Here is a 20,815-nt window from a genome sequence, read left to right on the forward strand (position 1 = left end):
ATATATATATATATATATATATATATATATATATATATATATATATATACACACTAAGGCATGAATTAAACAGATTGAATTGACTATCAGAGGTTAAAAAGAATGACAATCAATTAGTAGATTTAATTCGACATTAGTGCCAACCTCAGTTTCTCACTTCTGTCTTCCACTGCGTGTGTTGTCTGCAAAGCAGCCAAGTGAGACTCATTAAGAACAAGGAGAAGCTAATAAGTGAAATATGTTACTTATGATATAGAAAACAACTAAAAGGATGAGACAATAAAATCTTCAGCTCTACTCATCTAAACATGGTCGCCTCCTACAAACCAAACAGGACACATGTTGTACAAACTATTTCCAAGAATTGAGATGTATCAGAAATACAAACCACGAAATCTCATCCGTTCTGCCTGCCTCACTGAACCTATGCTCAAGGCCTCCAGTGCAGTATACAGTATAATTGACTTGATCTGATTAATTGACTTGAGTGTAGGAAACGCCGTTTTATTCTGAAAACATTCAAAAGCTATTACGGCTGAAGCTTGAGCATACTGTGGACCTTCAAGGCTGAACGCAGAGGAGGAAGAGCTGGGTCCTCAGTTAGCCTTTAGGGGCCTGACTGAAAATCCCAGCAGAGGGATTTACACAGTGGGGGGACTGCTGTAGAAGAAGGGTCCAACCACAAAAGAGTACCCGTTTGTGTCATGTGGCCATGTGTGTGTTGTGTGTATGCACATACATAATACATGTACACTTGAGTATAGGACAAAGAGTAAGGAACACAACACATACATTAGGTAGGAGAAAAGGGTGTCTGGGGACGGAGGAGGCCCTGCTTATCCTTGGGGGTGCAGGTGTTGTCAACAAAGGCCCCTCTAGCAGGCTGTTAGCCTGGGTGAGTGGGTGGGTGACACACAAAGAGAACAGACCTTCACTGAAACACAGCAGCCAGAGGAAAACAGAGAGGAAGACAAACTCGCACTACCTGTGCCTCACAGAAAGCTGTACCTCCGTTGCTGCTAATAATACAGAAATAAATAAAGACAGCGTGAACAAAATCCAATATTCTTCAAATTCACTAGTGCAATTTCAATATCTTGATTTTCTGTCTCTGTAACAAACACTGGCCATTGTGCTCACCAACGCTACATTCAAAATCACATCAAACAAACAACCCAGGAGAAACCTTTGTTTACTATTGGTGTGAAGGGATTGACAAAGAATATCTGACTGAGGTCCACCACCATGCTCACAACAACAGTTTAGTGTAGCCCCAAAGTTTTGAGCTTAGAGCTTTAAGAAATTCTTTAACTGAAAAATGAACGTGTCTCCAGGATTGTGTTGCTAAATGCTACCCGATTTAATTCTAAAATGGCAATTTAGCTTAATGTGCCCCGTATAGAGACAATGGCCATCATTTATGAAAAGTGCGTACGACCTAAAACAGGCGTGGGACGGGCGTACGCCAATTCCTACGCAAAGCTCTGCATTTATCAATTTGAACGTGAACATAGGCTGCGAAAAAATCTCACGTCTGGTCTGACCTCGCAAGAGGACACACGCTCTCCCTCACGGCTGTAGCCAGGCTCTGCCTCACGAAAAAAACACTGCATAAACTCCACTACCATGTGTTTATTTAAATATAGGTACACCTACATGTATGCCTAAGAGATTGCAAAATAAACCTATATATTACTATTAGGGGTTTAGCATACATATGTCAAGAATGTATAAATTAAATAAACTTCAGCTGGAGTCCGATTTAATAAGGCAACACTGTTGACCCCATCAGTGATCGCTTTCTAGTCCGCATTCATCCTACAGCCTAATACCAGTTTTTAGGCTGCCAAATAGGACACACGTTACTGCAAATAAAACGGAGATGTCAGGGTTTCAATGTCCACTTCTGAAAAGTGCTTGTTCTTAACCGCATTACGTCTGGCCAAGTTGTAAATAGAAGGGGCGAAGGCTCAAAACCTAGAATATGTTGGGGCGTGATATTTAAATTATAACCGTTTCCAGCCGCTGCATTTATCAATAATGACCATTCCTATGCTCTGATTGGTGTGATTCGAATGTTTCATGAATCCTACATGAAGCCTTTCGTAAGAGGATTTCTGCGTTAATATCTGCGCTGGTTTCTACGTTAGGTAGCTAAATGAGGGCCAATGTCACCAGCAAGCTAGCTGTGCTCTCACTAAAGCTTGTGCAAGTTAGGGCTACCACTATGTCATTGCATCTAAGCAGTTAAAAAAATGTTACTCTTGTGGTTGTTGGGACTCTAGTATGATAATCATACTCCTATAACCTGTCTACCTTTTTTGAGCTTTAAAACTAGTTCCTTTCAAAGATCTAGGCTAATATGTTAGGGTGAGTGAGGAGGAGGTGTGGTTAAATGAAGGTTGTCAAGATTAAACCACAGATGTAACAAACAATTCCACAGGACTACTAAAAGTAGGATATGTACTGCAATGCCAACATTCAAAAATGACAACTTATACTTAATCTGTTGGCCTGGTTTAGTCGAGGACACATGTTATGTGTAACATCATACACATAAAAGTTACAGACCCGGGCAGTCAAACACAAAGATGCCCAGAGCTTTACACACATCCAGCAAATAATAAAAGACAGAACAAGAATTTTATTTTTGGATGTTTCCAAACAAACATAATGAAAGCAGCTCAGAGAATAAGTATATCAGTAACAGTACAACAGATGGGATTCCCTGCCACAGAACATTGGACAGGCAGAGGTAAACTGCTGTCTGTGTGTGTGTGTGTGTGTGTGTGTGTGTGTGTGTGTGTGTGTGTGTGTGTGTGTGTTGTGTGGTTTTTGTAATAGATTTAAAAAGTAGAATGAGAGCTAAATTAAATCAGTGCAGAAGGAAGAGTCTGGGCGGGTCGGGAAAGCGGTTAACACTAGACAGTAAACAGTATTGGATTGGTGATTAATGCTATCAGCACCATAGCCAGCTAAGTGTTCACTGAAGGACCTGTTGACAGTGTGTGTGTGTGTGTGTGTGTGTGTGTGTGTGTGTGTGTGTGTGTGTGTGTGTGTGTGTGTGTGTGGTGTTGTGTGTGTGTTGTGTGTATGTTGTTGTGTGTGTGTGTGTGTGTGTGTGTGTGTGTGTGTGTGTGTGTACGTTAGGGGTGGGGAAAAAAATTGATACAGCATAGTATTTTTAGTGGCAGTACTATATCGATACACAGGCGCCAAGTACCAATCTTTTATTATATATGTGTTGGTCAGTTTGTCTGCTTGAAAATCCCATTTTTGCAACAATAAAGTGATATGAACAAACAGAAAAGAAAGTGATTTTGTTATTGCAATATGTTTAAAATCCCAATAGTATTGTATCGTGGCACAAGTATTGTGATGATATCGTATCGAAAGGCGTCTGGTGATTCACACCCCTAGTGTGTGTGTGTGTGTGTGTGTGTGTGTGTGTGTGTGTGTGTGTGTGTGTGTGTGTGTGTGTGTGTGTGTGTGTGGTCACTTGCGTTTGTACTTGGGAATGAATAAAAGAGGGTATTGCCAGGAGCTGGGTCTAAGTAAATTAATCACCTATACTGTAACTAGGGATGCACATTTTAAGTAGTTTAATTAACAGATTGATTCATAATAATCAATCATCAGCTTAAGTCCAACCGTGAAAAGGCTAACGCATGGGAAATTGGTGACCGTGAGATGCATAATTAATGCTATAACTTTACCCATGGTTAATATATTTAACTAAACTCTTAAGCAATTAATTGATTATTGATTACTCATCTCTAACTGATTAAGTTTAGTTTATGTAGTCTTCTATGAAAGCAAATACATATAATCCAACCAAATAGAAGATAAAAATGCAAGCAAATCTTCTCTCCGGTGTGAGAAGTACTGTTTATACGATACTTTAATCAAACCACTGCCAACAATCACAGTACAATATCTAACAAACTTGGCAAATAAGCGACTGGGGGGGCCATGATACGGTCGCCCAATCAGCTAGAACAGGCGAACAGTGCCATGCATCACCACAGCTATTTTTCTGCAGTCCAGAAAAGCACTATGGGCCCATTTATCTCTGTCAGCGTTACACATGAGACGAAGAGACTCGAGCATCTGTCTCAATATACACATACTGCTCACAGTATGGAGTTATGCAGCGCCAGACAGTCCCTCCTACAGACATACGTCCCGTCTAACAGAACTGGGAGCTGGGTTTGTCATCCAAGCTGTTCTCTGCATCCATCTCTCTATCACTGTCTGCTATCCAACCCTCAGATAGGTCGCACGCGCGCACGCACGCACGCACGCACGCACACAGCCGTGAGCTGACTTTGAACTGCATTAACAGAACCATTAAAGACAGGCTGAGTTCTTTAAAAGTACAATGAAGGGCGTTCAGGCTTTGATACAAATATCCAGTACCGCACTGAATGACTGATCAATTCATTAACACATCGATACATTGATTTAACAAAATATTCAACTGTATGGTCATTATACTCTGCCTGGAAACCACTTTCATTAAACAGAGTAAATGCTTTACAACTCTCCAGTGTGCTTTAACACGCTTCTGAAGAGCTGTAATTATAATCTCTGCACAGTATCAACTGGAAACAACAAAAATCTGCAACTAAAAAGCGTTTTATTGTGGTTCTATCAATTCCATTGCTCTTACCTCCTTCTGTTAATGTTGACCTCTCTCCCTTAGGCATCTCCCCCTCTGTGCTAATGTTAAACCCCTCCAGCAAGGGTCGCACTTCCCCTAATAGGAGCCTCGCCCAGTTCCTCCCTTGGTTTTCCCCCTCCTGCTCTAGGAGGAACTGAGGGATTAACACACAAACACACTAGACAATAGGGTTGCACGATATTGACAAAATGTGAAATTGCAATATTGATTAGGAATAATGCAATACCGATATTAATTTCGATATTGTATATGGTGGTTTTTAACATGCAAAAATAAGTTTGTTGTATTACCTTTTGCGTGGTTTACCACCATTCGACACATTTTGCATAGTGCATTAGCATGTGCAACATCTGTTGGCTTAAAAGCAAAGTATTTCCAAGCTACCAAGGAGGTATTGCTTTTGGCCACTAAACTTTCCTCTTCAATCTCTGTTATTTTGTCTTCTCCCTGAGCAACACAAATTTTCTTACTTTTGTGTTCTTTCTTCTGTTCCACTGACTTACCTTCACTCTCTCTTTAGGTCCTTTCTTTTCTTTCCCTTGTCTGATTCATTTTTCTTCACTTACATTGTCACTCTGTCAAAATGTGCACACGTGTCACGTGGTACGCTACATAGGGTTTGCAACGTAGTGGACCCGTGTACTGACATGTACTAACGTGCAAGTGGCACGGTAACTGGCCAATGTAACATGATCATTGTAGTGTTTAACGGGCTCTACATCAAACACATCTAAGCCGTACAGTCAGCGGACGGGATGCATCGCTCCACAAAATCAACAATACTTTCGATATAATATTGCGCAACATGATATCGCAATAACAATATTGAGTCAATATACAGTATCATGCACCACTACTAGAGAACTCAACTCCTGTCCACACACACACACACACACACACTCCTTGTAATCAATTGGTTTAGTGGCATTGGCCAGAGGGGCGCCTATCTGCCTGGATTGGTTGAGGCAGGCAGCAGGAAGAGAGGTAGTGGGTGATAGGAGGGACACACATCAGCATTCCTCTTAGGGGCTTAAATTTTATATGGTTGACAACCAAAGCCATTTGTTGTCAGAGGTGTCATAAATCTAAAAGCAAATAACCAAGTGTAAAAAGTTCATCTTGCGACTAAAGAAATCAGTGGGGAGCGTTTGTCCTTTTGATTGCTTATTACAGAATCAGACACACTGAGGGGAAAAGGCAGCTCCAAAATGGTGGTTTGTGTCTTGGGTTATTTTGCTAAAGACCTGCGGATGGACTGGTGGTTTCTGCTAAAGTCCACTGCTCCTCCCTCGTGATTGATATGAATTACACTAGGCACACACAGTTACACAAGCTTGTTGTCCACACACCAGAAATATTGTGGGTTCAGTTGATAACATTAACCTAAATTCCAAGTTGTGCAGGTCAGACGTCGGTACAGTACACACGGGCAAACTAAAAGAGGGAAACTGACAACACATGACAGCAACATTCCTCATGAAAGAAAAAACTCATTCCACTCCATCTCTGTCAAGATATGAATCGCACAAGGAGTAGTCAGATGATATATGGGCTTAAATTGTGTATGCACACAAGCACAGGTGCGCAACAGTTCATCCAAAACACCAGCAAAACATAGTTGTGTAAGAGAGAGAGTGCTGAACAGACAGCAGAGTGCAGTAAGTCTGGCTGACAGGCAACAAGCAGAGCACCGGAGCAGAACCTTATTTAGTTGCAACAATGCCATCACAAGGCCCAGAGCAGGAGACACTGGACAGACGACGCAACAGCCAAGGAATGCCAAATATTAGTTGGGTTGGACGTCATTCTGCCTGGTGATACACACACAATCACATGCGTCACAAGAGACTAGTTCACTAGCTCATTGTCTATAATAAGGAAGAGCTATGGGTGCTACTCAGTGTCATCTTCAATATATATTAGTAGGCAAAAATAATAAAAGCAGATGTTCCGATTTGGGAATTAGTTGGCATTAACAAAATAGGCAGATAAATGAAATTATAACAGCCTCCTGTCCCCTACTATAAGATGAGGAGTTAACCTAAAGGCAGAATATGGCTGTGTTTCATTTGTTTCTACATTGGCTCATTTGACATGCATTTTAAATATGAAACCTAATCCTGCTTTAGTGTATATTTTAAACTTTACAAGCTAAAGTGTAAGACTGTGTATTTGTTGATCTCTTCGGTTGTTTCCTCTGTTCCTTAAGCCCCTGACACACCGACCAAACGGCTGACTGTCGGCAGAAAAGGCAGTTGGACCGATCAGTCTCCCCGAGTTGGTCAAAAAGGTGCCTTGGAAGACCCCAAAGCAACGAGACGTAATACGTCACCATAACAGCAGGCGGCGCTAATCTGTATTGTCACCCAAAAATAAAAAAATGGCAGCTGATTGGATGAACGTGTCACATGGGTCTGGTTTCTCTGGAAATTCAAAAGGTAGACTGTCATGGCGGCTTGTTCAGAATACAATCTCACATTTTACTATATTTTACTCACCGAAACGTGTTTCTGAAAGCATTATAAGCAAGAAATAGGTCATGCAGTTGCTGAATCTGTCTTCATTTCATATCGACAAAGGTCAGTTTAAAATATTTGTCAGATTTGTCCCTAGTCTTTTTTTAAACATAGCCTAATGAATTACTGCCACTGCCATATTGCTGATATTGCTGGCCCTGAGAGCAAATTTCATTCTTCATGAGTCTAACATGTTCAATGACCATAAACTTGAATTTAATCGTTTCTGGGTTTGCACTCCACCAATCAGATTGGTCATTTGAGTCCAACTGCTGGCAGTGCCCGCCTTCCGACTGAGCATGTAAAGTCGGCCACAATGAAGGCCGACGGCCCCTCTGGACGGACGACGGCCGAGTCACAAACGAGTTGGTGTGTCATAGCCCTTACACTTTGTCCAGACTTAAAAATTACAGTCTACATGCATTACAGACATCTGACCATACAACAAATAGTATGACCTGTCCTGCAGCTATGACCAAAAGCAGCTCTTGTATGGCTGACATAATTGCATGACCTTAATCATTAAAGAAATTGGCAGAGTATTCAAAAATCAAAATTCTTAGTTGCAGCCCAAATTTAAGCCACCGTCTTCATCTCCAAGCAACACACGACTAATTCACTCACTCACTCACTCACTCACACACACACACACACACACACACACACACACACACACACACACACACACACACACACAAATAGCCCAAACTGTGCAGGAGAGAAACAGAGGACAGTTAGAGTTATAGTCACTAAGCTGTCACAAAGTACAGATAAAAACTGCCCCTTGTACAAACAAAAAAATTGAAATTCACATTTTGCCAACAACACAAGAGCTCTGGAGAAACATGTTATAACCAATCACATGGGGAGTAACTCATATGTGCACCAATCACAGGCACACACACTGCCAGGGCGGCCATCTTTAGTAATAGGAGCCAGGGCTGACAAGTTTGGTCTATCATTTTGAGGCCCAGAAATTCCTGCATGTCTGCATACCACAGTGCAAAGGGAAGAAAGAGGGGGAGGGAGAGAGAGAGAGAGAGAGAGAGAGAGAGAGAGAGAGAGAGAGAGAGAAAGCTCAAAGCAAAGGAACAGAGGGACAGAAAGGAAAAAAGGAGAGGGGAGGGAATGTTGAGGGAGGATCTTTCACATAAGGTTGGCGCAACAGGGAAGAGATAGAAAAAGAGAGAAAAGAGAAAGAGCATATTTTTTCCTTTTTCATCAAACTGTTTCAGCCGTGTCTGATGCTTTTTGCAGGTGTTTCTACACATGACAAGATGACTAGACATCCCAACCATATTTGTGAAATTATTAACCACATTAATTCCTCATGAAGGCAGCGAAGCCATCAAAGTGTAGCGAGGAGAGGAGGAGAGCTGATGAAGTGCAGGGAATGCATACTATGACTGCAGTCGTGTCCTGTGCTATAATCTTAACTACTGTTCAATAAAGATGCTGTACAGCAAGAGAGATAGCAGCAGCCCTTTTTATGGCAGTCTTGTAACTCTGTCACCACACTGTTATCATCATGGTACGCATTTAGGCAAAGAGAAAAAGATTATAATAGCATTTTATATCTGTCTTGCAAATATATACTGCTACTCAAGCAATCAGGAGGAAAGTGGAGATGGCATAGGCAGCTGAGGGACTTTATAGGCCTTAATGTTTTTACAACATCACTTAGGCGTGATCCGGACAGATGAGTGGAGAGAGGCAGAATAAAACAACTCTAAAATGTTTTAAGACAGCAGCAGGAGTGAGGCCGGGTGTTCAAATGAAGCAACAACTGATGGGAAAGAAAAAAAAAAGTAGAGGACATTTTAGCAAAGGAAGGAGGTGGACAAAGCTGTCGGTTTCTCAACCTCATGCTGTGACCTCCATGCATCCTTAGTCCAATACTTAAACCAGGGTTCATATCTTCATGTCTTGTGTGACACCCAAAAATGCCAGAGGCACCAAGCTTTATCTGGTTTTATCTGACAAGTTACATCCACTCATATGTGAACGTCACCCTGTGTCACATGTTTGTTTTCGCTTCTGTGTAAACATTTCTAATCAGATTAGTTTCACTATAGATTCAACAGATTTCTTCTACCAGCTCTTGAGTAATGCTACAAGTCAACAACAACAAATGCCACAACAAGTAGTACAAGGTGCAGGTCAGAGGAAACTACCCGTTTTGCAAATTGGAGCTATGCCAGTCTGTGTACTGATGCCAACAGTGTAGTGGTGACACAGCCACTAGCCATTCCGCATGACAAAGAGATTTAGAACAAACTGGCTTCTGTAATAACAAAATGACACCATTTCTTTACTAGATGAGATACTAGATTTCTGAAAGATCTCTTACCACAATATTTAATGCCAAAACTTTCCCCAGGTGGTCCAGCCTGGGGAGGCACCAAAAAGAAAAAAATATATTTACACTCAATCAAAACTTGGCAGCTAGGCAGACTATAAGAACTCTTTACCGGCGGGAATAAAGTTTCAAATCTGTTCCAGGCCTGGCAGATAGTAAATCAGATGGTACATTTATACTGTTTCATATTTATTATCCTCGATAATTATGATTTTGTGTTTAGATGTCAGCAGTAGGACAGGTTAGTAGGGTTGTGAAGAGGAGGAAGAAGGAACATTAATTCTCCCAGTGTGTCGTTGCTGCTAGGCAAAAAACTATGAACACACACACACACACACACACACACCAGTCCTTGATTGGCACTTCCCACCTTTGAGAGCCCATGTACGTGTCCATGTAATTATGGCCAACAAATGGCCCACTGGTTTGTGACCCGTCTTCTCCCGCCATCCTCTATTTGCTCACCTCTGACCTGGATGGGTCAACGCATCCACCCCTTCTCCCAACAATGCAACCCGCATCTGTCCACCGCAGCCCCTCCCACCCTCCCCCCACAAATATCGCCTTAAATAGACAGAAGTCTCTGGACTGCACCATTATTGACTGCACAGGAGTGGAGGTCAGCCTTCAAAGCGCCGTTTACTGAGAATGTTGCTCCTTTTCCAGACACTTAACACGTTCTGGGTAGGCCCTGACTCCCTGGAGGGTGCTGGGGGTTTTTTTTGCGCTAAGAGAAACCTATTAAATGGTTCAAGGAAAAAAAGAGCCATTTCTTGAAAGCCAAGGACATGACATTCGGCGAAGTGAGCTGCGTCTTGACAGAACTACCCGGAAAGACTTGGATTTGGAAGGAACTTCAAGGTTGGGAGGTCATGTGAGGAAAAAGTTTGATTTAAGAAGAACAAGTTTAGAAACCCAAAGTTGATTTCCAGCACTGAGATCTGAGACCTTTCTTTAGTACATGCATGTTTTCCAGATTAGATTCAAGCAACTGTCACCGTCCCTGTTCTTGCTCCACCATACACGTGGTAAAAACGAACAATTATTAGAAAGCATACCTTCTCATTTTCATTTGTTAGGTGTCAGATAAGCATGAACTCCACAACCAGCACAAATACAGTCTCAACCTGTGGGAAACTCTGTTTTCCCAAGAAGATGATGTAACATCAAAATTCTTGAGAATTTTAAATGTCAAAACATCTCTCCTAACCCCTTTAGCTGAGCTGGTGTGCCACCTAAAAGTCACCCATGAAATTCCAGGTATTTTATGGAGCATAAGCATCACATATTCCAAATACAGTACATACTAGTAGCTGTGGTTACAGACCTGAATCTGTTAAGCCTCAAACACGCGGTTCTGAAATCTTGTATCCATGAACATACACAGAGCTTCCTTGCTCCACTGAAGCAGCAGTGTTGTTCCCTTTACAGTGAGTTAATGATGTACAGGACAGGTAGGGACTGTGTGTGCACTGACTGAGAAAACATCACTTCATTCTGAGCCGATGTGTGTTTATAGTAGGGCTGCTCGATTATGGAAAAAATAATAATCACAATTATTTTAGTCAATATTGAAATCACGATTATTTAACAAAATTACTCATTACCCTTTGGATATAATGGATAGTGTACAGGGTACAATCTTTTAGTGTCCTTTATCTCACAGAAAGAGTCTTTGGATCCGAATAAAATCAGTTTTACTACTTTGAGTCAGTTCAGCATTTAAAGATATCACACATAACTTTACACAGCTAATGAACAATTCCAGATACATAACTCAATATTGCATCACACGTCACATTTTCACTCACTATGACCACTACTACCCTACTGTCATTACTAAACATTGTGCTAAAATATGAACAATAATGCTGCCCTCAATGGGCTTATTTATTAGCTACCTAAGGAAAAATCCAGCCCATGGGCGGTACCTTAGAACGTTAAGTGACTCATGTTGACTAATTTTACAGTTTAAAAAAAAAAAAAAATGCTGAGGGAACATTACTATGTTTTTTCATGTTGGTTTTGTGCGGTGGGCCTATGCACCCAGCAAAAAACACTGAGGAAACTGGAACTAGAAAAAAAGAAGTAAGTGACTTCAATACACACTATAAGCACATCTGAAAAACAATATATTAATAATGTTTTTTTATCTCTCTCCCTCTCTCTCTCTCTCAAGCTTAAAGCTGACAAGTAACAGCGCCAAAATAACAAGATTAAGAAGCATTGTGGCGTTCCCTGTGTGATGAATGTACTACACTATGTAGGCCAAATATTGATCCAGTCATGTGAGACTAAAATTGAGAAGGCTATGAAACCAAACTGCATTGATTGTCCCACTCAATCTCTGGTGCCAGTGGAACCATTTTTAACCAACATCTAAACAACCGCAATAGTAGGTTTTAAATCAAACTTGTGACAGCAATAGTGACAAGTAATGCATATTAATGAAAATACGGCAGAACACATTCAGAAGACAACGGTATAAATGTTAAACATGTTTATTTCGGATCAGAGCGACAACTGATTTTACACAAAAGACTTCGGGATTTATTTTAGCCTGGCTGTTAGCCTTCTCTGGAGCAGGCTAACCACAAAAATACATCACCATGGTTACTTGGCAGGGTTTAATTCAACCTGCTTTTGTGCAACCAAGTCAAGGCTTAATTTATCCAGGATAACTTGAATATCCCGGCTTAATCCTTTATCGTGTTTTTGTGTAATAGTCCCCTGATCTGGCCAAACACATGAAAACAATACACTTCTCTTGACCAGAAATAGGGTTGTGTTCTTTTCCTCACTCACACACAAACACTTTTTGCAATTCCTTACCACCTCTCATCTCAGCTGCTTGTATTCTTATTTCTGACAAACTGATTTACATCCTGGGGTTTGCATTTGCTGGAGGTTTGCAAAGCAAATAATGAAATAACCATTTGCAGCACTGTCAGAGCTTGGCATTTCCATTTCAGTGTTGCAGATCTAGAAATAACTGGGATACATTCATTTAACTTTTCTTTCCTTTCATTTTCTCTCACATGTAAATAATATCCCTTCCCCAACACACTCTCTTCGTCCGCCAGCATTCCCCCAGGGCCCAGTTGTACAACTCCGCAGTAGGAAGTGATTTGGACAAAGGCAGGAAGTAATGAGGAAGTCCTTTCAGACAGCTCAGGCTGTAACAACCACTTGCCTGCCAACATGCTTTCCTCTACAGCTCACACACCAAGTCTCACATCAAACCACTTTTGCACAGAGGGAATCAAACCATTACTCTCATTAGGAAAGTATATAAGTCGTCTTCTCAACACCCCTTTGTCCTATGTTAACAAAAGTGACATGTTTATTCTTAAAATGTGCAGAAGAAGGTATTAAGGGATAGGAATAAGTCTCTCCTTCTTGACAGTGCAGTAGCCACACATCTTGTTACAGCATGCTGTTATCCTCAGAAGCCCCCATCCTCTCCACACTGTAGGCTACTTACATACAGTATATGCCAATCCCCTGCTATAATATTGGGCAGTAGTGTCAGCGTGCTCCATTTAGCCTTGTGTGTACGTTTGTGCTCCACTTGGCCCTGTGTGCAAGTGTGTATTTGTTGTGCGTACGTGTATGTGTATATAATTGTGTGACACGTGTGCTTTGTGTGTGTGTGTGTGTGTGTGTGTGTGTGTGTGTGTGTGTGTGTGTGTGTGTGTGTGTGTGTGTGTGTGTTTAGAGCAGGATGTGGGAGTGCCCGTCCATTGATGAGCTGGAAGAGAGAGGAGAGAGAGTTTTCCAGATCTCCTGGGGCGCTCGGCTAGCACTGCCTGCCTGCTACTGCACAAATGGAGCGGGTAGAGGGAAACACAGACACATACACAAGCACAGACACAGACACAGACACACACACACAGATGCCATCTTATCAAAGTTAATTTGGATTTGTTAACAAGGATGCAAGCTGCCAGGAAGGAAAACACAAGAGCACGATTACTAACTCTCCTTCTCCATCTGTCTGCTTCTATCCTTCCTTCCCTATTCTCTTCCCTTCTCATAGTTTTTGTCTCCTCATCTCACTCATTGTCCCTTATAAGATATTCATGGTAATTCAAACACCACTGAGTGAGTGAGTGAGTGTTAATGTAAGGCAATCCACCACGGAAAAGCTTTAACTATCACAAACGGACAGCATCAAAGAGGAGCTTGTCTGTTGTCTATAGCAATAAATGAGAGAGAGAAGGGGGGGGAGGAGAGAGAGAGAGAGAGAGAGAGAGAGAGAGAGAGAGAGAGAGAGAGAGAGAGAGATATGAGAGCGTGTACGCAGCTCTTTCGTGTGTGTAACAGTCTATTGCTATCAGGATCACATCACTTGTAATTTACTTTACTTCGGATCTGGAACAGAGAAGGACATCGGAAACAATTCAAATACTACATATAATACAATAAAACATATTGTTTTTGGTATCAGTTCCAAAACTCAAGTATCATACCAGCGTTCGTCTCAAATAATGTCAAATAATACCCAGTCTTTCTTAACATCAACACAAAGATTATTAAGTTATTAGAGAAGTCTAGTATTTTTTGGTCCTTTTGTTTCCCTTTAAAGTAATGCAAAATTAGTAATGTCATTATCGATTATAAACGACCCATCACTTTTTTTATATACAGTAATCCCTTACGTAAAACGCCACTCACACAAAGCGTAACACTTCTGCACTATCAGGCAGTCTGTCCCTTTGTGCTAATGCCCGTGTGTTCCCTTTGTCAAGGAGCACTAAATGGCTAATTAAGAACAGCCGCTTCAGAAAAACCCTTTCCGTTACCTTTCATTAGAAACTGCTGAAAATTAACCAAAGAAAGACAGCAGAGAAGAAGAGATGGAGAGGGAAGTGTGGAAGCAGCCTGAGCGGAGACACTTTCACACCCCAATTAAGAGGCCGGGCTGGCTAAGTATTTTTGTTTGGTTGTGGGCGCAGGCCAACAGCACGCTTCATTCAGCGCCTGCATTCTTAATACTGTCTTTTTCTTTCTCTCTTAGGGCCTGTATTGACCTGGTTTAAACATCTGTCCTGAGTGATCCGATCACAAGTGGACAGCTCTAGGTGCGTGTGTATCCCGTCTGTAGAATGTGTCTCCAAATGCGTCCTCAGTGACCACTTGTTATCAGATCTCAATTCCCCGCTCTATATGCAAATAAACACGTCCATCATTTCCGTTGGCATATAGGCTGGCTGTGTGCGTTTATGATGGCAGTTGTTACTTCGACATAGATCAAGTGAAAAATGCTGCCGACAGTCTGTCTGTGTGCCGTCCATAGACTGTAAAAAAGGTGTCGAGGTAAGGAGAAATACTGACGGGCGATGGGACCTGTGCAGGAGGGACAGTTTTTTTTAGGTTTCTGTGTTGAGCTCTCAGTGGGTTTGTTGCTTTTAATGTAATCTCTGTGGTTCGAAGTTATGCTTTATTTTACATTTCATGTTTGCTAGGAGTCGCGTTACGTTACTGCTAATGAAGACCCAACATTTTGCTGATTCCTAAAAAAAGCATTCAAATACCAAAATAACTTATTTTACACAGCCGCTGCTTTGACCACTCAGTTAACCGTCAACTCTAGACAGCGCTGTCTGATAATGAGAGACTAATTGATAACAGGAGACAACATTAAAGCAGGAAGTTCTGTAGTAATGTCCTACATATTGTTAAATTTGGGGACGTTTTATGAAATTAAAAGTAACATTATTTTCAAGGCAACGGTGCTGCAGAAAGCTCGAGACAGCTGGGGATATAGGAGCAGGCAGTTAGCAGGATCAAAAACACTGACACATCACAAACAGAATATGATAATAACATCCAGAACACGCGATTCCCTCTCAGTGGTTTCTGTGACATGAAAAATACTTTGAATGAGTAAGTAACTTGCTCACAATTGAGAAGGCGGTCTTTAATGTGGACACAGGACACATTCCTGTTCTCACTGCTATTTGAATGTGGACAACTCCAAATGTGTCTTTTGAAATCCAATCTCAATGCATCCTCAATGCATCCTGAGAAAGTTTTCACCTGTGCTTAGAGCTGTCCACTTGTGATCCGATCACTCAGGACAGATGTTAATGCCAGTTCAGAACGGTGTCTTAGCCTCCTTTAGCTTGGCCACTTGCCACTGGCAAAAGTGTGTGTGTGTGTGTGTGTGTGTGTGTGTGTGTGTGTGTGTGTGTGTGTGTGTGTGTGTGTGTGTGTGTGTGTGTGTGTGTCTCCATGTGTACCTGGGAGCTACACTTGAAACTTGACTTGTTTGTTTTGCTGTTTATTTAACTTTACCCACTGCTTTCCCCCCCCGGCCTTCTCATCTGGACTGACTGTCCAGTGTAATTTGATAGCATTAGAAATAAAATTCTAATGAAATGTCCATTAGGTTATGTTATGTTAACAGCGTGGTGATACTGTTTAATGGCAACATATATAGGTATTAAAGGAATAGTATAACAATTATGAAGCTACAGCCAGGACCTTTAGCTTAGCATAACGACTGAAAACGGGATAACACAAAATATAAACTGCACAAGAAAATTAAGTGCAAAAACAACAATTTGATGACGGGTTATGTGCAAGACCATTTCTTGGCCGGGACCAGTGAGTTTCTGGAGTCCTCAAAATCTTTTAAATACAGAACTTCTTAATGTTTCAACAGACTTTGTTCCCATTCTGAGGAAATGTCCTGGTACTTTCATGTAAATCTGGACATATATAAAATAAACCCCTAAACCTTCTTTTATAAGATCAAATGTCTTTTGAATGGTTATTGACACTTTCATAGACTGCCGTCACAGGTTAATCATTGCTCACAGAGTACAGCTGGAGCTCCACAGAAAGTAAGTTCCAGTTCCTGAGAATTGCATACAGTACTGTCAACACCCTAAAGTTTCGCTTTCCATTTTTCTCACTCTCTGCTCTCTTGCTCAACCCTCGTGTGCTCTCAGTCTCTTGTTTTTTACAAAAGCTTGGAAGTTAGTTGAATGTCTTTTAAATGTGCTAATAACTACATTAAATGTAGAGATCTGGGCAGCCCTACCAGTGTTCAACTCTGGTCTGTAGGAGGGTCACAAAGCCATGCCGAATGACGCACATTGACCCATTTAGATCGGCCACCAGTGCAGGTTTAACGTGTGACTGTGACGGTCTGAAAATGGTACGTGTAATGGAGAGAGGGCATTTTCCTACTGTGGCTTTTGACAGTGGGAGATGAAGCTGTGCCTCTGTGTGCTGGTGTGTGTGTGTGTGAGCCTGAAAACAATCGCAGCAAACAACAAAGCACGTAGACACAGGCTAAGTGAACTTTGACCTGAAAAGCTTTCTCTCCTCCTGCGTGTGTGTGTGTGTGTGTGTGTGTGTGTGTGTGTGTGTGTGTGTGTGTGTAAACACAGTGCTGGCTGGTGTCTGTGAGGCTGAACACAGTGTGCCATGCCTCAGCAACAGACAGAGCCTTATCTAAACAGGAGATTGACTGTTTGCTCCCATTCCCTCTTTCTCTCATCTGTGAATATTACCCCAGCTTCCTTTTCTATCTGTAATTTTATCTGTCTTTACTTCTCATTTGTTAATCGAGTCCTTAGTCTTGTGTGCTTGCGCACAAACTAGCAATCTTCCTTTGCATGTGTTGGCTTTCCATCTGTTTCTCATCTGTTTTTTAAAAAGGTCCCATCGACAAAACAAACCATCCTTAAATTGAAAGGCCATTTATTGTGCATAACAGATAAGAGGTGAACTACTACCTTCATCTAAAAACCAAACCAATAAGTCCAAAGACAACAAAAAATCTACTGCTTTCCATCATGTTAACCAAACCAGTCTTACCAATGCCATTTTACTCATCTTTAATGCATCATTTGCAAACATTTAAAGCAGGTGTCGGTGATCCATGGACCTCACTGATGTCAGACCTGACAATTTTCCCCTTCTCTTTTAGACGCGTTCCCTTTCTTGCCAATCTGGTATTTCAACACCAGTACCAAACTTTTATTTATACTTGTGATTTTTGACTTAGAAACAATTCTTTTCATTGTGAAAATGGCAGAATGGCACATGTAGGAATGGTTGGAATTCAATGCTCAAAGACATTTCAACTGATTCCGTCCAGATAAGTCCACATACACAAACTTACTTACGATTGAAGATTTCCAAGGCATTGGATTGCATATTGCATGATCGAAATGCACTCTACTGTTACCCAGAGAAAAAAAGCGAGCAACCACCAACATTCAATCAGGCAATAAAGCCACAGTGACTGGTGACAGCTTGTTAAAGCTGGAAAAATTGCACTAGACAAAACCTACTACGTAGGGATGCACAATTAATCGAATTTTAAGTACGATCACGATTTTGGCTTCCTACGATCACATTTGCGTAATCAAGCGATATTTTAAATGTGTCATTACGTTCATAGAAGGCTCCAGGTGTTTTTGCAAAGCCAATCTACCGCTCCGTAAACCACTGTCTGATCATGGGCCAGTCAGAGTTGTTCCCTGCACTGCTAAGTTTAGTTTCTAGATGTAGACAGTCACAGAGGACAGAGTAACGTGAGGAAAATTTCACAACAGATAGCAGTTAGTCATACGTTGGTCACCAGGTTTACCAGTTTACCAGTAAAAGCAACATTTTGTCCCCCTATCTGTGTTGTTTTTCAGACAACAGCAGTGACCAGTGCTAGTTAGTGTCTGTTAGCTCACAGGGCTCTAGGGTGCGACTAACATTTTTCCTCTATGTCGCACCGGTGCAACCAACGTCCTCGCATCCTCTGCCTCTCCACAAACAAAGCAATGTTGTTTATATCGATACGGTTTAATGTTGCGATACGTAACCCCTTTCTTCTGTAAAGTCGTGCCTGTATATTGTTAAGCATTAGAGGCAAACCTGTATTTGTACCAGTGTTTCCACTGGGAACTCTGTTATTGCGGCGGGCATGGCAAAAAACACAGAAGAAGTTATTGAATGCAACTAACTTCAGTTCGTAGAGTAATAGCGTGTGAGACAGAACCTGCTGGACCTGGCGAGAGATGTGACCCATTGCCAGAATATCATAGTTCATAAAAATGCACCGCAGTGACAGACATTTCATACACACTACGTGTGTAACTCGTGCTGACCTGCCATTTGACCAGAGCTGGACCCATTCCCCATCCTGCATGCTGGACCCTAAATAATGAGTCAGCCGTCACTCTGTAAGTAGGCCTAGCATACGTCCATCATACTCCCTCTCTCTCCCTAGCTCTTTTAATCAGTTATTGTTGAAAACAAGTGAAGGAGCTTTCTCAGAGATACATTTTTTTTAAATATATCCTAGGCTATTTATTTCAGATAATTTTCATTTACATGTGTTGCAACTTTATGTATGTGCAACGTACAACTTCAACATAAGAGGAATGCAGCACAATATGGATGTGAAAGCACTTATAAATAGCCTATGTGACAAAAAAAGTTGTTTTGGTTAAAATCAACAAATAATAGTGATAATTAATTGTGATCTCAATATTGATCCAAAAAAATTATGATTTTCATTTTGGCCATAATCGTGCAGCCCTACTACTATGTAACTGACCTCCACATCCTAGATACCGACACATTTACAGATATATACCTTTAAATATACAGATAGATCTTATACACTCTCCAGGCTGTTTGGATTGCCAAAAAGATACTTAAGGGCCCTGCACAGTTAAACCTGACATGTCTTGGTTCTCACTCACTCACTCACTCACTCACTCACTCACTCACTCACTCACTCACACTCACACACACTCACACACACACACACACACACACACACACACACACACACACACACACACACACACACACACGTTTTCCTACTTGTAAGGAGCATGTGTAAGATCAGAGGAATGCAGGCTCTCCCTTGGCTCTTACCTAAGGCAACTGGATCTCTGTAAAAAACACAACACAAACAACCCCACAGTTTCCACTCACACATAAACTTTATTGCCCCATCTAATGTTCCTCCACCCTGCACACGCACACGTGTGTATGTGTGCAGCTAAGTTTGTAAATTGTGAGTTTTTATTCACAGAAGCTCTAATTAAAGATCCTACAGTTTCCTCGCACCACCACCCAGCACGTGTTTCACTGTATATCACTGCAAAAGCACCCAAGGGAAACAACAGATTTCTTGAGGTTCACATCTCACATCCTTTTATCTCATGTGGGGTTGAAACATGCCTGTATAGCAATAAGACGCATAGGTATTAAACTGTTTATATTTATTTATGTATATTATTCTGATCTATAGCAGCACTGACTTGAGAAAAGCAATCAAGTTGGACTGCTGTTGGCTTAAAACATGTCTGTGGAAATGTGGAACTGCAGCTCTCCCCTCCAGTGGGGACATGCACTTATCAAACACACACGGTCACTCACAAGCATTTACAGTAAGTGTACACATATCATCCCTATGTGTAGCCTCCACACACTCCCCCTGCCGCAGAGGCAGACAGCCATTGCATCATGTTCTAGAAATGGCTCCTGCTTTGACACACCACTCTTGACTAAATTGGAGCCTGTCATGTGACACAGAGCACAGCGTCATACCTGCTCCCCCTGCCTATCCGAAGCAAAGGAGACATGAACGCACATGTACAACACATTGTTTGGCGTCCTGTGGACCCATTTCTGTTTATCAGCCTACCTTCTTTTTTTTAATGGTCAGGGCATTTATCTTTGAAATCAAGTCCAGGGCTTGTATTTGTCAAACTTCTCCAAATAACACTTATGAATGCTCAACATAGGAGTAAAATTGTTCTCTGAGGAGAATTTATCACATTGGCAAGAGCCCATGAGTATGCATGGAAAATGAAAAAAGGGGGACAGTGGTATAACATCCTATCAAATTTTCTAATCAAATGTAAATGATATCCTAAAATGACCACCACTTCTGAATTACACATATTTCTTCAACTAATGTATAATTCATCATCATGACCAACAGAATGTTGTACAACCACTCCAAACCATGTCCCAGACAGATGTGTGTTCACCTCTGTTTCTACACTGCATTCATCTAAATTCTACCCTTAACCCACTGAACATCTTAGTAAGAAGTTTTGATGGATAGCTTTTATTCTTAAGTATGTGAGCAAGAGTAAATGTGAAGAATTCTACTATAATTTTCTAAAACTTTGTTTTTGATAAATACAGGCCCAGGTCTGCACAACTTTCCTTTTCATTCACCTTACATTTGTGTGTGTGTGTGTGTGTGTGTGTGTGTGT

At 41.3% G+C, this 20,815-nt stretch overlaps 1 protein-coding gene and 1 long non-coding RNA gene across 3 annotated transcripts in view; both read right to left on the minus strand.

Moving 5' to 3' along the window:
- Positions 1 to 20,815, minus strand: part of insrb (insulin receptor b) — a 91,564-nt gene that overhangs the window by 42,350 nt on the left and 28,399 nt on the right. The window lies entirely within an intron of this gene.
- On the minus strand, positions 11,089 to 19,739 carry LOC116695994 (uncharacterized). The gene is made up of 3 exons (XR_004333604.1): positions 19,730 to 19,739; positions 18,027 to 18,032; positions 11,089 to 11,335 (listed from the first exon to the last, which is right to left on the minus strand). It is a non-coding gene; the product is annotated as an uncharacterized LOC116695994 (long non-coding RNA).

This window comes from Etheostoma spectabile, chromosome 9 (genome assembly GCF_008692095.1).
Source record: "Etheostoma spectabile isolate EspeVRDwgs_2016 chromosome 9, UIUC_Espe_1.0, whole genome shotgun sequence".
Classification (NCBI taxonomy): Eukaryota; Metazoa; Chordata; class Actinopteri; order Perciformes; family Percidae; genus Etheostoma; species Etheostoma spectabile.